This window comes from Microtus pennsylvanicus, chromosome 15, assembly GCF_037038515.1.
Source record: "Microtus pennsylvanicus isolate mMicPen1 chromosome 15, mMicPen1.hap1, whole genome shotgun sequence".
NCBI lineage: Eukaryota > Metazoa > Chordata > Mammalia > Rodentia > Cricetidae > Microtus > Microtus pennsylvanicus.
In genome coordinates this window covers 17,866,755-17,884,403 of record NC_134593.1, presented here as the reverse complement: position 1 = coordinate 17,884,403, position 17,649 = coordinate 17,866,755, and the positions used below count along the sequence as shown (strand labels likewise).

The 17,649-nt window shown below is 44.6% G+C and overlaps 1 pseudogene; it reads right to left on the bottom strand.

The window, feature by feature from the left end:
- Nucleotides 1–15,828: 15,828 nt before the first annotated feature.
- On the bottom strand, nucleotides 15,829–16,925 carry LOC142835536 (ubiquitin-conjugating enzyme E2 variant 1 pseudogene; annotated as a pseudogene).
- Nucleotides 16,926–17,649: the final 724 nt, after the last annotated feature.

Genomic DNA, 17,649 nt, shown 5'->3' with positions numbered 1-17,649 from the left:
GGAATTCCACACAGCCTCAGGTCACAGAGGGCTCACACAGGCACGCATGAGGATGCACACACATACACACACATACAAGAAAATGAAATAAAGCTTATGAAAAAGGAAGCAAGGAAAGAAGGGAGGGAGGGAGAGAGGGAGAGGGAGAGAGAGAGAGAGAGAGAGAGAGATTAATCAAAACCATGAAGTGGTGGCACATTCAGAGGCAGGCAAATCTCTGAGTTCTAGACCATCCTGGTATACAGAGTGAGTTCTAGGACAGCCGTGTTACACAGAGAAACCCTGTCTTCAAAAACAAAACAGCAACAAAAAGAGAACTATGTAGAACGATTTACGAAGCTGCTTAGCACTCACCGAGAGAGTGAGGGGAGAACTCTGATTAAATGATCCCGGAAGGCGGAGAAAAGTCAGTCTGGTTGGTTAGAGGGGGACTCCCTACATAACACTAAGTCAGTCTTTTCATTGGGCATCAGTTTGCCTACATGTACGCTTAAAGAGGGCCTGCCTGTCTAGTGGCCTCACAGAAAAGATTTTCTTTAAAATCTTTCTTGAAAACTAACCTTTTAAAATCTATACACAAATGCTGCTGAGCAGTTAATGGCTTGCAAATTGGAGTGTTTGGGGAGACAGTAGGGGTGCCTGTTGACTAAATAAATCCAGACATTAATAACATGGACAGATAGACAGATGGAAGACTAAATAGATAGATGTGTGATAAGTATTTGTGTACCACATAATGACATTTTAGACAATACAAGACCGTGACATTATAGGGAATTTTTGACAGCTTGCGACAGTGTAGCTGTTAGCGTCATAGAGCGCCCTCACGTGGACGTGTACACTGTATGTCCCCAGCAGCGGCCTTTCATGTCTTGTGCTTATGTGCTGTCTCCTGTCACATCTAGAGGCTGACGAGTGAGTGTCGCCACGGTGACGTGGCCTGTGACTGTATGCCGAAGTATCGGCGTAGCACCATGATCTGTGACTCTCAAATTGATGTGCAGCACAGAGTGGCATCTGCGTCCCTGGACACGTCTCTGAATGTGTATCGTCAGCTAGAAGCCTTGAGGCAGACTTCCTGGGGCGGCAGCATAACCTGTGTTTTACAGTCTGGGTGATTCCACTGGTGTACGTGGATGACGGACAGCTCTGGACAGTGGTCTGCTGGCATACGTGGATGACGGACAGCCCTGGACAGTGGTCTGCTGGCATACGTGGATGACGGACAGCTCTGGACAGTGGTCTGCTGGTGTACGTGGATGACGGACAGTCTGGACAGTGGTCTGCTGGTGTACGTGGATGAAGGACAGCCCTGGACAGTGGTCTGCTGGCGTACGTGGATAACGGACAGCTCTGGACAGTGGTCTGCTGGTGTACGTGGATGACGGACAGCCCTGGACAGTGCCCTGGACAGTGGTCTGCTGGCATACGTGGATGACGGACAGCCCTGGACAGTGGTCTGCTGGTGTACGTGGATGACGGACAGCTCTGGACAGTGGTCTGCTGGTGTACGTGGATGACGGACAGCCCTGGACAGTGGTCTGCTGGCGTATGGGCCTATGCATCACACAATGCCTTCATGCTTCAGCTTGTGATGACCAACTGTATTAAGATGCTGGCTGACAGAGAACAGAGTCCAGGAGGTGTTGTAATAAGAGCAGCGGGGCTGCGTTCCTGGCACCCGGCCGCCCGCATGGCTAGCTTTATACCCGAAATAATTACACGGAAACTGTATTCATTTAAACACTGCCTGGCCCACTAGTTCCAGCCTCTTATTGGCTAGCTCTTTCATATTGATCTAACCCATTTCTAATAATGTGTGTAGCCCATGAGGTGGCTTACCAGGGAAGATCTTAACCTACGTCTGTCTGGAGTGGGAGAATCATGGCGACTCTGCCTGACTCGGCTTCTTTCTCCCAGCATTCTGTTCTGTTTACTCCGCCTATCTAAATTCTACCCTATCAGAGGGCCAAGCAGTTTCTTATTAGTTAACCAATGAAAGCAACAGATAAGATACAAGACCCACCTCCATCAAGGAGGGGTTCGTTGGCCCTGTCAGGAAGTAGAACCTCTGTGGGTAACTATGGCCTGTCCTTCTAGTGTCCCTGTCCCTGTGAGCAACTAGACTTTTCTGAAAAACATGCAGAATCTCACAAACAGGCTTTGATTTGATAGACTAGCCTCTTGTTATTTAGTGGTACAAACCGCAGAAGTGGGAGCTCTCTGGAAATTAAAAGTCTCTAAGTACTAACTGATTAAAAACAATGAGAAATTGCCCTCGCTGGCAAGAACGAGAATTCAGAAGCCTGCAGCCTTTGCATCTAGAGTCTGGCTTGAGGTTGGAGGATCACTTGGCCCAGAGGCCAATCTTTGCTGGTATGTCGTATCAGCCACAAAGTTACAGGCACAGCAACTCTGAGGACAGAGAGCTAGAACTTCTCTGAGCTACTAAATGGGCTCTATCAGCTGATTTGTGCTTGCTTTGCTAATAGTTATGTCTAAAGCACTGATTCTCAACCTGTAGGTCTCGACCCCTCTGAGGGTCAAATGACACTTTCACACAGGAGGCATATCAGATATCCTGAATATCAAATATTTGCATTATTATTTGTAATAGTATCAAAATTAGAGTTATGAAATAGCAGAGAAAACAATTTTATAACAGAAAGGACTGTATTAAAGGGCCCCAGCATTAGGAAGGTTGAGAACCACTGAGAAAGCCTGGTGGTGGAGCTTGATGGCCCTTGGTTCCATTCCTAGCGAGCGCGCGCGCACGCGCGCACACACGCACGCACGCAATGCCCTTTTGTTATGCACATTTCTGAATTCTTTTGTTGGCAGCTACCGTTACTCCCCAACACTGCACCTAGGAATGTAATGTGATCAGGCTCTGTTCAGTCCGTCATAGCACTGGGCAACAGATTATTTCACACCCAGATATTTTTGGAACATTCGCGTGGTTACTTGACCAGAAATTCACCAATGTGCTGCATCTACTTTAAAAATTCCTGCTCCAAAACCACAGAGAAACCCTGTCTCGAAAAACCAAAAATAAATAAATAAATAAAAATTCCTTGTTAAGCTTGGCAGTGGTGTTGCATGGCTTTAATCCCAGCACTTGGGAGGCAGAGACACGCGCAGTGCTGTAAGTTCGAGGCCAGCCTGGTCTACAGAGGAAGTTCCAGGACAGTCAAAACTACAGAGAAACCCTGTCTGGGGGTGGGGGGAATCCTTGAATCCTTGTTAAGTGTTTTCTGGAGAAGTACAAGGCTTTAGGCTGTGGTTTCCAATTAGTTACAGATGATGTTGTCACCTACAGATGGTGTTGTCACCTACAGATGGTGTTGTCACCTACAGATGGTGTTGTCACCTACAGATGATGTTGTCACCTACAGATGGTGTTGTCACCTACAGATGATGCTGTCACCTACAGATGATGTTGTCACCTACAGACGATGTCTGTCACCTACAGATGGTGTTGTCACCTACAGATGGTGTTGTCACCTACAGACGGTGCTGTCACCTACAGACGATGTTGTCACCTACAGACGGTGTTGTCACCTACAGACGGTGTTGTCACCTACAGACGGTGTTGTCACCTACAGACGGTGTTGTCACCTACAGATGGTGTCTGTCACCTACAGATGGTGTTGTCACCTACAGATGATGTTGTCACCTACAGATAGTGTTGTCATCTACAGATGGTGTTGTCACCTACAGATGATGTTGTCACCTACAGATAGTGTTGTCATCTACAGATGATGTTGTCACCTACAGATGATGTTGTCACCTACAGATGGTGTTGTCACCTACAGATGGTGTTGTCACCTACAGATGATGTTGTCACCTACAGATGATGTTGTCACCTACAGACGATGTCTGTCACCTACAGATGGTGTTGTCACCTACAGATGGTGTTGTCACCTACAGATGATGTTGTCACCTACAGATGGTGTTGTCACCTACAGATGATGCTGTCACCTACAGATGATGTTGTCACCTACAGACGATGTCTGTCACCTACAGATGGTGTTGTCACCTACAGATGGTGTTGTCACCTACAGACGGTGCTGTCACCTACAGACGATGTTGTCACCTACAGACGGTGTTGTCACCTACAGACGGTGTTGTCACCTACAGATGGTGTTGTCACCTACAGATGGTGTTGTCACCTACAGATGATGTTGTCACCTACAGATGATGTTGTCACCTACAGATGATGTTGTCACCTACAGATGATGTTGTCACCTACAGATGGTGTTGTCACCTACAGATGGTGTTGTCACCTACAGATGGTGTTGTCACCTACAGATGGTGTTGTCACCTACAGATGATGTTGTCACCTACAGATGGTGTTGTCACCTACAGATGGTGTTGTCACCTACAGATGGTGTTGTCACCTACAGATGGTGTCTGTCACCTACAGATGGTGTTGTCACCTACAGATGGTGTTGTCACCTACAGATGGTGTTGTCACCTACAGATGATATTGTCACCTACAGATGGTGTTGTCACCTACAGATGGTGTTGTCACCTACAGATGGTGTTGTCACATACAGATGGTGTTGTCACCTACAGATGGTGTTGTCATCTACAGATGGTGTTGTCACCTACAGATGGTGTCTGTCACCTACAGATGGTGTTGTCACCTACAGATGATGCTGTCACCTACAGATGGTGTTGTCATCTACAGATGGTGTTGTCACCTACAGATGGTGTCTGTCACCTACAGATGGTGTTGTCACCTACAGATGGTGTTGTCACCTACAGATGGTGTTGTCACCTACAGATGATGTTGTCACCTACAGATGGTGTTGTCACCTACAGATGGTGTTGTCACCTACAGATGATGTTGTCACCTACAGATGGTGTTGTCACCTACAGATGATGTTGTCACCTACAGATGATGTTGTCACCTACAGATGATGTTGTCACCTACAGATGATGTTGTCACCTACAGATGATGTTGTCACCTACAGATGGTGTTGTCACCTACAGATGGTGTCTGTCACCTACAGATGGTGTTGTCACCTACAGATGGTGTTGTCACCTACAGATGGTGTTGTCACCTACAGATGGTGTTGTCACCTACAGATGGTGTTGTCACCTACAGATGGTGTTGTCACCTACAGATGGTGTTGTCACCTACAGATGGTGTTGTCACCTACAGATGGTGTTGTCACCTACAGATGATGTTGTCACCTACAGATGGTGTTGTCACCTACAGATGGTGTCTGTCACCTACAGATGATGTTGTCACCTACAGATGGTGTTGTCACCTACAGATGGTGTTGTCACCTACAGATGGTGTTGTCACCTACGGATGATGTTGTCACCTACAGATGATGTTGTCACCTACAGATGATGTTGTCACCTACAGATGGTGTTGTCACATACAGATGATGTTGTCACCTACAGATAATGTTGTCACCTACAGATGGTGTTGTCACCTACAGATGATGTTGTCACCTACAGATGATGTTGTCACCTACAGATGATGTTGTCACCTACAGATGGTGTTGTCACATACAGATGATGTTGTCACCTACAGATGGTGTTGTCACCTACAGATGGTGTTGTCACCTACAGATGGTGTTGTCACCTACAGATGATGTTGTCACCTACAGATGGTGTTGTCACCTACAGATGGTGTCTGTCACCTACAGATGGTGTTGTCACCTACAGATGGTGTTGTCACCTACAGATGGTGTTGTCACCTACAGATGGTGTTGTCACCTACAGATGCTGTTGTCACCTACAGATGATGGTGTTGTCACCTACAGATGGTGTTGTCACCTACAGATGGTGTTGTCACCTACAGATGGTGTTGTCACCTACAGATGGTGTTGTCACCTACAGATGGTGTCTGTCACCTACAGATGGTGTTGTCACCTACAGATGGTGTTGTCACCTAAAGATGGTGTTGTCACCTACAGATGATGTTGTCACCTACAGATGGTGTCTGTCACCTACAGATGGTGTTGTCACCTACAGATGGTGTCTGTCACCTACAGATGGTGTTGTCACCTACAGATGGTGTTGTCACCTACAGATGATGTTGTCACCTACAGATGATGTTGTCACCTACAGATGGCGTTGTCACCTACAGATGGTGTTGTCACCTACAGATGATGTTGTCACCTACAGATGATGGTGTTGTCACCTACAGATGATGGTGTTGTCACATACAGATGATGTTGTCACCTACAGATGATGGTGTTGTCACCTACAGATGGTGTTGTCACCTACAGATGATGTTGTCACCTACAGATGGTGTTGTCACCTACAGATGGTGTTGTCACCTACAGATGATGTTGTCACCTACAGACGGTGTCTGTCACCTTTGTCACTTTTCTACTGTGACAAAACAGGGTGAACAAGGCAGCTTATAAAGTGTTCAACTGACTTAGAGTTTCAGAGGCTTAGAGAGAACGTTTGAGAGATCCCGTCTTGACTGACAAGCAGGAGGCAGAGAAAGAACCCCAGGATGGCAGAGTCTTTTTTGAAACCCCAAAGCCAGTGACACACCACCTCCAACAAAGCCACACCTCCTAATCCTTCCCAAACACCCCACTGACTGGGGACCAAGCACTGAAACATATGAGCCTGTGGGAGACATTCCCATCCACATCACCACACTAGGCGTCTCCATTTCCCCTGAGTTCTGAAAAGTGTTTACAGACCATGCTAGGAAGTTCAGTCCCTGTGGAAGGAGAGGGAGTAACTTAGCGCATATTGCAGTTGCTTCTGACAAGTACTGACCCTACACTGTGTTAGCCCAGGCTATCCGTGTGTGGAGCTCTGAGGGTTGCTGTTAACTATCAACACGACAGAGGTTGGTATCACGTATCACCCTTGGGGCGGGCCTCTGAACGTGCCTAAGGTCGTTATCTTTATTACATTCATGGAAGTGGGACAGCCCACACACTGCAGGTGCCATCATTCATTCCCGAGGCAGGGGACTGTGGGCTCTGTAAGAATGAAGAAAGCAAGGGGCGAAGAGGCAAAGGGAGGTTGAGGCAGTTGGGGACTCCGGGACTCCGCAAGTTCAAGGCCAGCCAGCTTTACATAGCACATTCCAGGCCGGTCAGAGCTACAGAGTAAGACCCTATCTTAAACACACGCACACACACACACACACACACAGAGAGAGAGAGAGAGAGAGAGAGAGAGAGAGAGAGAGAGAGAGAGAGAGAGAGAGAGAGAGAGTTAGCCAAGCACCACCTTATGCACATTGCACACAGTGTCCCAGCTGCTTCCGGCAGTGGTGGACAGTAACTGGAACTGTGGGCTCAAACAAACCCTTTTGCCTTTACGCTGCGTTGGTGAGAGTATTTTATCACAGCAGGAAAAGAGACTAAAACACTGTCAGCGTGAGTACAGGTTGTATTTTCATTGCCTGCCTGCCTGCCTGCCATCTGTCTTCCTTCTTTGCTTTCTTCTTTCCTTCCTTGTCTTTTTTCTTCCTTCCATCCCTTATTTATTTATTTATTTCCTTTTGAGGTTGAAGTCTCCTTATGTTACTGAAGCTGGCTCTGAACTCCTGGGCTCTCTGGAGACACAGGGGTCCAGCTGAGAGCGTCTTAATCGCAAGTGGATAGAACCCAAGTGGGTTCGCGAATTGGTAAGAACTGCATCTTTATTTTATCTGACCTCTGATTAAAACTGACTTTCTTTTTGGTGTAAATATAGTGTATCTTAGTAACACTGGCACTTCCAGTGGCCGCACTGCCCACAGAAATTCTGGGTATTCTCACCGCCATTCCAGGAATGCCATGGATACCGATTGCTACTGCAGAGAACCCGACACATCAGGCCTGCCGTCAGGACCTGATACACGCACCTGTGTGCACACAGAATAACCAGATCACATGGTCATTCTCCTGCCTCAGCCTCCCAAGTGCTGAGACTACAGGTATGTACCATCATATTAGCTAAAAGTTGTCTCATAAATTATCACTATTTTTAGTTTTTTGCTACTGTTATTCAGTGCTGGAGGTTGAACTCTGACTTCATACACGGCAGACAGTGATGTACTGCTTTTCTCAGTCTCGTTTGGGAGCTCATGGCTCAAAACAGGGTCTAGACTGAGACTCCCCTGAGATCTCCTGAATGGCATGGACTTGCTGGAAACCACTCCTGGGTCCTGGCCAGTCAGACTTTGCATTATCCCAAAGTCTGAAGTCCGGACTGAAGGGAGGGGCTGTTGATAAGAGTTGCTGGAGGAGCCAGGCCAGAAAAGGAGGCTCCTTGGCCGAGTCAGCTTCTGTCACCTCCTCTGAGTGCCCCAAACCTCCCATGTGGGTCTGGTGACTTGCTAATATTTCGTTGACATGCTTTTTGCTATGAAAAACAATCTTCGAATTCCTCGGTTTTGAGATGAGCCTCAGTCTTTTCAGTGGAATAAAAACAAAAGTCAATTTATTGCAAATGTATTACATAGTTTTCAGTGAAGCTCAGTCTTGGCCCGTTGTATAAAATGTCACGGTAAACGTCTCTTGGTTTGGCTGCTGTAAAGTCAACTAGAAGCTATTCCAAGCTCCAGATGAGCAGTGTGTTTAATGTAATAAGGAAGAGGAGGAGGGGGTAGGCTCCTTGATGACCTCATTCAAGTCACTAGCTTTATAGAAAAGGTGATTTCTGGTTGTCATGTCGTGACTGTTTTTTTTTTTCCCTTCCTTTCCTGGAAAAAAAAGTGTTAAAATGCTTAATATAAGTTGTTAACTTTGTTTTTTTTTTCATTTTTATTGAAAATAAATTTTTTTCATACCAATATATTTGGATCCCAGTTTCCCCTCCCCCATCTCCTCCCAGATACTCCCTACCTCCCCACCCTTCTAACTACATGCCTTCTTTATATCTTTAGAAAACAAGCAGGCAGAAAAAATTAAAAAGAGTGCACACTAACATACATGCACAACCACCCCCCCCAGAACAATACACAGCTGGAAGCCATAATATAGAAAGATAAAAAGTGTATGATAAAAAATGCTCAAAGCCGGGCAATGGTGGTACACACCTTTAATCACAACACTCAGGAGGCAGAGGGAGGTGGACCCCTGTGAGTTCGCAGCCAGCCAGATCTACAGAGCGAGTTCCAGGACAGCCAGGGCTATACAGAGACCCCCCCCCCCGCCCCTTCTCCAACAAACAAACAAACAAAAAAATCTCTAAAACTGCTATTGAATTTGTTTTCTGTTTCAACTGCTGGGCATGGGTCCTGCCCTCTGAATGTGGTTTATATACCCAGTGAAACTCCATTGGAAAAAAACAGATTTTCCTACTATGCAAATGGCTGTCAATTGGAGATAGAGAGCTTCCTGGTTAGGGAGGGGAGCTTATCTTGACTTTCCCCTTCAGTGCTGGGAACTAGCTTGAACCTGTGCAAGCCCTGTGCAAGCTGTCACAGTCTCTGTGCATTCACGTGTGCACCCGCCCTGTTGTTCTGCAAGACACTGTTTCCTTGAAGTCACCCATCCTCTCTGGCTCTTACAATCCCTGCCCCCTCCTCTCCTCAGAGTTCCCTGAGTCCTGAGGAGGGTTTCACTTATGATTCCACGAAGTGTTTCAAAGTCTCCCACTCTCTGCATATAGTCTAGTTGTGGGTCTCTGTGTTTGTTTCCATCTGCTGCAGGAAGAAGCTTCTCTGATGAGGGCTGAGCAAGACACGGATCTGTGAGTCTAGCAGAATGTTGCTAGGAACCATTTTATTGCTATGTTCCTTTAGTAGAACAACAGTTGGGTTTCCTTTGGGCCTGTGGTCTGTCTGGTCTCCAGACACCACTCACATAACCACAATTGATGCAAAAGCAAGAGGATTTTTATTCTGTCATGACAGGGCCCTTCAGGTTCGGGATATGAAGGACAATGATAGCTGTTACAGTCCATCCTTTAAAGCAAAAAGCTACAGACACAAGGGGGGTGACCTGTAGGTTGTTTTCCAACTTATTGGATTGGCTTATTCAAAGGGTTACTAGCAGTGATTGGTCTATTCCAGGGCAGAAGAATAGCTTGCATGATAAGGGAAATATCTGTGGGTTGTCTTTGCCTCAATTTCCAGAATGGAGTTATGTTTGAAGATTATTCACAGAGACACAGGAGGATAAGCAGTCCAGCAATGTGTGTGTTGGGGGTGACTCTTCCATTTGTGAACTGCTGACATTCTAAGTTTGGCACATGTGCCAATCACAGATATCCTGTTCTCCTAAGCAAACGGGATGTTCTCATGAGAGCAGGCCAGCTGCAGGTCCTGAGGGGGTCCTAGGGGTCTCTCAAACAGGATGTTCTCATGAGAGCAGCCAGCTGCAGGTCCTGAAGGTCTTTCAAACAAACAGGATGTTCTCATGGGAGCAGGCCAGCTGCGGGTTCTAAGGGGAGGGGTCCTGAGGGTCTTTCAAATGGGGTGGGGCTTAAATCCAATCTGATAGTGGTTGGTTACTCCCACAACATTTGTGCCATTATACCAGCTCATCATGCAGGCAGGTTACCACTGTAGAGTGCAGTTTGCTGCTGGATTGATGTGTACCTTCCAGGACTATGAACACTAGTCAGTAGGGAGGAAGCTTCAAGCTATGACTTCTGTGTTCAGTGAGATATGAGATACGCAAGTATTGTCTCCAGAAACAGGGACTGGACTCACCACCAGGTTGTAGAGAGTAACCAATCACCTTGGCAATAGTTTGTGATGTTTTGGGGTTTCTGTGGGGTCCCTTTGGCCAACAACTCAACAAAATGTAACCCATTCCAGGAACTAGAGGTTTTACTTGGTGGCCAAAGTCTAGTTGGAGCATCATCTCCCCTGCAGTTTGCTGATTCCACTTAGATTCCTTTCATGTATAGAGGTTTTTTAGGAAGCTTCTACAGTAGCAGGTTTCCATATGGTTTTTCAAATGGTTTTTAGTGTTAGTTGCCCTCCCCATATTCCTTCCTACATATTCTATTTCCCCTTCCTTAGGAGAGTATCCCTTCCTCCTAGTTCCTCACTCCATGCCTAGCCTTTGTGGCTATACAGATTGTAGCACAACCATCAGAGGCTGAAGTGCTAACATCCACATATAAGAGAACACATACAATAGTTGTCTTTGTGGTCTTGGTTACCTCACTCAAGAGGATTGCTTTTCTAGCTCTATTCATTTATTATTTTTTCTTTTTTTAAATATTTATTTATTATGTATACAATATTCTGTCTGTATGTATGTCTGCAGGCCAGAAGAGGGCACCAGATCTCATTACAGATGGTTATAAGCCACCATGTGGTTGCTGGGAATTGAACTCAGGACCTTTGGAAGAGCAGGCAATGCTCTTAACCACTGAGCCATCTCTCCAGCCCTATTCATTTATTTTTTTGACAACTGAATAATATTCCATTGTGTAAACATACCACATTTTCATTATCCATTCATCAGGTGGTGGACATCTAAGATGGTTCTAGTTTATGGTTATTATGAATAGAGCAACAATGAGTGTGGTTGAACAAGTGACTCTGTAGCAGCATGAAGTGTCCTTTAGGTAAATGCCCAAGAGTGGTGTAGCTGGGTCTTGAGTAGATCTACTCCCAGCTTCCTGAGAACCACCACATTTGATTTTATTCTTCCACCAGCAACTGATGTTTCCCTTCCCCCACATCCTTGCCAGCATGAGCTTACTGATCATGCATTCTGACTGGGGCAAGAGAAATCTCACAGCAGCATTGATCTGCATGGTAGTTTGAAGGCAATTGGCCCCCATAAGCTCACAGGAAGTGGCACAATTAGGGGTGTGACCTTGCAGGAATAGGTGTGGCTTTGTTGGAGGAAGTGTGTCACTATCAGGGTAGGTTTTGAGGTTCCCTATGCTCAAGCTACTCCTGGTGTGGACAGAGACTCCTTTTGCTGCCTGCAGATGAAGATGTAGACCTCGCTGCTCCTTCTCCAGCACCATGCTCGTCTACACACCACCATGACCTGCCATGACGAGAATGGACTAAATCTCTGAAACTGTAAGCCACCCCAAGTAAATGGTTTGTTTTGTTTTGTTTTTAAGAAAAAGTTGCCATGGTCATGTTGTCTCTTCACAGTGATAGAAACCCTAACTAAGATAATTTGCATTTCCTGGATAACTAAGAATGTTGAATATTTCTTTAAGTGTTTGTCAGCCATTTGTGTTTTACCCTTTCAGAACTATTTAGTCCCGTACCCCATGTTTCATGGGGTATTTGTTCTCTTGATGTATAGATTTGGTTTGGTTTTTAATTCTTTATATATCTCTAAATATTAACTCTGTATTGGATGTAGCCTGCCACTTTGTCTGGATGATGGTATCCTTTGCCATACAGAAGCTTTTCAGTTTCATTTGGCCCCGTTTATTAATGTCGATCATAGTGCCTGTGTTAATGGTGTCTTGTTCAGAAAGTCTTCTGTGCCAATGAGTTCCAGACTGCTCCCCACTTTCACTCCTCTCAGATTCATGGCATCTGGCTTTATGTTGAGGTCCTTGATCCATTTGGAGTTGAGTTGTGTAAAGGGTGGTAAATACGGATCTATCTGCATTCTTCTCTAGCCATCTAGTTTGAGCAGCACCATTTGTTAAAGATTCTGCCTTCTAACCAGTTTGTATTTGTGGCTTTTCTGCAAAAAATCAAATCTCCTCCATAGGTGTGTAAATTTATGTCTGGGTCTTCAGTTATATTCACCAGTATGTTAACGTCATGCTGTTTTTATTACTATAGCTCTGTGATCCAACTTGTAATTGGGGTTGGTGATACCGCCAGCAATTTTTTTATTACTCAGGTGTATTAGCTTTTCAAAATTTTTTTTGTATTTCCACACGAAGTTGAAAATTGTCTTTTCAATTTCTGTGAAGATCTGTAATTTTGATGGGGATTGCACTGAATCTGTAGATTGTTTTTGGATAGGTTGGCCATTTTCATAATATTAAACCAACTGATCCATGATCATGGGGGATCTTTCCATCTTCTGATAACTTCTTCACTTTCTTTCTTCAGTATCGTAAAGGTTTTATTATGCAAGTCTTTCACTTGCTTAGTTAGTTACCCCAAGATATTTTAACTTTTTGAGGCTATTGTGAAAGCTAGTGTTTCCCTGATTCCTTTCTCAGTTTGTTTGTCATTTGTATATAGGAAATCTATTTATTGATTTTTTTAAAATGTATTTTGTATTCTACTACTTTCCTGAAAGATGTTTATCAGCTGCCAAAGTTTCCCAGTGGAATGTTTAGGGTCACTTATGTATACTATCATATAGTCTGTGTCTTAGGATTTTATTTCTGTGAAGAGATAACATGACTATAGCATCTCTTAAAATGAAAACACTTACTTGGGGCTTGCTTACATTTCAGTGATTTAGTCCTTTATCATCATGGTGATATTTTCTTTTGGTTGCCAACCAGCTTCCAAATAAGGACATGGAGGTTTATTGTTAAATATGAGTGCTCAGCCTTATCTTACACTTGTCTCACTAACTCTTTTAACTTAATTTAACCTGTTTCTATTCATCTGTGTTTTGCCTTGGGGCTTTTTACCTTTCTTTCATTCTATATTCTATATGTCCTACTTTTTTGCTTCCTCTGTGTCTGTTTGTCTGGCCCCTGGAATCTTCCTGTCATCTCTTTTTCTTTTTTCTTTTCCCCAAGCCAAATTCTTCCTCCTGCTTACTCTCCCTGCCTGGAAATCCTGCCTGTACCTTCTCCCTCACTGTTGATCATTCAGCTTTTTATTAGATGATTCTAATGTACTGCCTAAGGTATCTTAGGCAGGCAAGGTAAAACAGCAGCGCATCTTTGCATAATTAAACAAATGTAACATATCTTTACATAGTTAAACAAATATTCCACAACATAAACAAATGCAACATATCTTTACATAATTAAACAAATATTTTGCAACATGGTGGGAAGCATGGCCACACGCAGGGAGGCATGGTGCTGGAGAAGTAGCTGAGAGTTCTACATCTGCATCCAAAGACAGCAGGAGGAGAGAGGGCCACAGTGGGCCTGGCTTCAGTATCTGAGACCTCCAAGTGACATACTTCCTCCAACACCACCGCACCTACTCTATCAAGGTCTTACCTCCAATGGTGCCACGGAGACTAAGGTGGTCATTTTCTTTCAAGCTACTACAATCTGCAAATAAAAATACTTTGACTTCTTCCTTTTCAATTTGTATCCCCTTGATTTCTTTCAGTCATCTTATTGCTCTTGCCAAGATTTCAAATGAATACTATATTGACTAGGTATAGAAAGAGTAGACATTCTTTTATTGTCTCTAATTTTAGTGGGATTTCTTTGAGTTTCTCTCTCTTTAAGTTGATGTTGGTTGTGAACTTGCTGTAAATTGCCTTTATTATGTCTAGGAATGTCCCTTATATCCCTAGTCTCTCCATGACTGTTTTGTTTGTTTGTTTCTCCAGACAGGGCTTCTCTGTGTAACCCTGGTTGTCCTGAAAATAAATCTATAGAGCAGGCTGACCTTGAACTCACAAGATTCTCCTGACTCTGCCTACCAAGTGCTGGGATTAAAAGGCGATTGTGGCATCATTAAAAGAAATAGGTAATGCTCCTTTTGTTCCTATTTTGCAAAATAATTTGAGGAGTACTGTTGCTAATTCTTCTTTGAAGGTCTGGTATAATTCTGTGCTAAATCCATCTGGCTCTGGGCTTTTTTTGATTGGGACATTTTCAGTGACTGCTTCTATTTTACTAGAGGTTATGGCTCTGTTTAAATTGCTCATCTAGTCTTGATATAACTTTGGTAGATCAAATATATCAAAAATTATCAATTTTTTCAAGTATGCTAAAATACATAGTTTTAAAAGACATCCTTATGATTCCCTGGATTTCTTTGATGTCTGTGGTGATGTCCTTCTTTTTTCCTCTGATTCTATTAATTTGGGTAGTCTCTCTTCATCTTTTAGTTAATTTGGCCAAGGGTTTATCAATCTTACTGATTTCCTCAAAGAACCAACTGTGTGTTCCATTGAGTTTTGAATTTTTTTGTTTCTATTTTATTGATTTCAGCCCCAAGTTTATTCCATGCTATCTCATCTTTTTTAGTGTTATTTCTTCTAGAACTTTCAGTGCACCATTAAATTGCTGATATGCACACTCTCCAGGTTTTTTATGTGGAAACTTAGTGCTATGAACTTGCTTCTTAGGACTGTCTTCATTGTGTCTGATAGGCTTGGGTATATTGTGTTTTCATTTTCATTCAGTTCTAAAAAGATTTTAATTTCTTTCATAATGTCTGCCTTGATCCATTTTTCATGAGGTTTTTTTTTGCAACACAACAAATTGCCTTTATTTCGGTATGCATCCATATTTCAACATTTAGTGGTCCTGAACAGAGTGAGGAACATGGCAACGAGCCAGGAGGCTAGGCCCACTGAAAACTCGTGACACCGAGCTCCTCCAGGTCCCTGCCTAGGGTCTGAGGAGCAGCAACACTGAAACCTGAGTCCACAGGATCAGGGCCTCTGTTCCAGCGGTCAGGCTCCACATCAGACAGGGCCAGGGAGCCCTGTCCAAATCTCTTCAGTTTGTAAAAGCAAAGCGATTATGAGAAAAGGAACCAACACAGAACCCCGTGCACTTAGGACTCTCCGCATGGCCTTTCTCTAGGCGGAATCACCAAGGACCCTGAGCACTGTCAGGTTTGTTGCCTCGTGACTGCTCTGTTCACCTCAAGACCTGAGCTCAAAGTGCATCGGCTGAGGACCCAGCACCCCTTCCCAGGCTGGTGGCAAGTGAATGTGTGGTCCAGAGCTAAGTGAGGGAGGCCAGGCTCTTCCAACCTCATCTGATGGCTTCTGGCCACAACAAGTGTTGGGTGGAATTGAGGAGGGGGAAAGCAGCACCCCTTGATAAAGGTGGGGATACAGGAAGCCCTGAATTCCTCACCCACGGCCAATTTCAGAGGGAGGGGAGGGTTACAATCTAAGCCTTGGCCAAGGGCGGGAGTGGAGGAATGGGGGAGACGATGGCTTGGACGGGGCATCACTTAAGACTTAAGGAATCAGGGGTACAGCCAAAGCACCCCAAGCCCAGCAGTAGTCCCACGGCTGCTACCTGAAGCCTTCCCATCTAGTCTAAGGGCCACCACACAGCTGTGGCAGGAGGGCGGGGCGGGCAAAGGCAGACCCAGGCCATGTGTCAGCAGCTGGTGATTGTGTGACGTGTCTGTTCACAGTTGCGTTAGCTGTGCCCGCCGCTCCCAAAGGAAATTGATTTCAACACACCTTCTTGATCCCAGAAGTTCAACTAGGCAGCCAGCGGTTACACTCGACAGAAGATGTTACACAGCACAGCTCAGGTATTTCAAATGGACAGAAATTAGTATCAGAACAGTGTCTCAGGATGAAGTCTCAGTGGAGCTTCCTCTCCAGGACTTTGAGGTCTACAAGATGAATCTAGAAAATTCACTACTGTGGAAAATGAAGACTTAGGTTGGATTGGGGAGGGGAGGCCTGGGCCCTGGTGATGAATTGCTGTAACACTGTCCTTCTGGCGGCTGTGGCAGCTTCATGTTCTCTTTTGACATCATCAAGCGTCGAAGCTCCTGCAGGATGACTTTGGTGCTGTGGGAATTCTGCCACTTTGCCAGCACTGCTGTGGCCCTTGGGTCCACCACGCCATTTGAACTACTCACGCCACTCATACTGACTTTTGTTACAAATCTCACAGATGGGGGTGCTTCTGGGTATTTAGGCCCACATTCTATTTTAAGGCTGTATATTCGGTTTTCATAAATTGTTCTTGGAGGCACAATTATCATCCCTGTCCCTCTTGTAAGTGTTCTGTCTCCTCTAGACCCCAGCTAACTGTGCCGTCGCCTACTCCTTTCTGGCCTTCTTCCAGCTCTTCCAACAGTTGGAAATTTCGAGGGACTTTTACTCCCGAGCCTGTGGTGGCTACCATCTTGCGTCGCTGTCGCTCAAAGGCTGGCCCCTTCTTCACCCCCCCCCCCCTTGAGCTCTGCCGAGCGCTGGTGCCAGTTTTCATGAGTTTTATACTTTCTGTGATGGTTGATATCCAGCTTTAATTCATGAGGGTCAGATAGGATTCAGGGTGTTGTTTCAATTTTCTTATGTCTGTTGAGACTTTGTATCCAAGTATGTGGTCAATTTTGGAGAAAGTTCCAGAGTTTCTGAGAAGAAGGTATACTCCTTTGTATGTATATTCCTTTGTGTGTATATTCCTTTGTGTGTATACTCCTTTGTGTGTATATTCCTCTTTTGTGTGTATATTCCTCTTTTGTGTGTATATTCCTTTGTGTGTATATTCCTCTTTTGTGTGTATATTCCTTTGTGTGTATATTCCTCTTTTGTGTGTATACTCCTTTGTGTGTATATTCCTTTGTGTGTATATTCCTTTGTGTGTATATTCCTTTGTTTGTATACTCCTTTGTGTGTATATTCCTCTTTTGTGTGTATACTCCTTTGTGTGTATATTCCTCTTTTGTGTGTATACTCCTTTGTGTGTATATTCCTCTTTTGTGTGTATACTCCTTTGTGTGTATATTCCTTTGTGTGTATATTCCTTTGTGTGTATACTCCTTTGTGTGTATATTCCTTTGTGTGTATAATCCTTTGTGTGTATATTCCTTTGTTTGTATACTTCTTTGTGTGTATACTGCTTTGTGTGTATATTCCTCTTTTG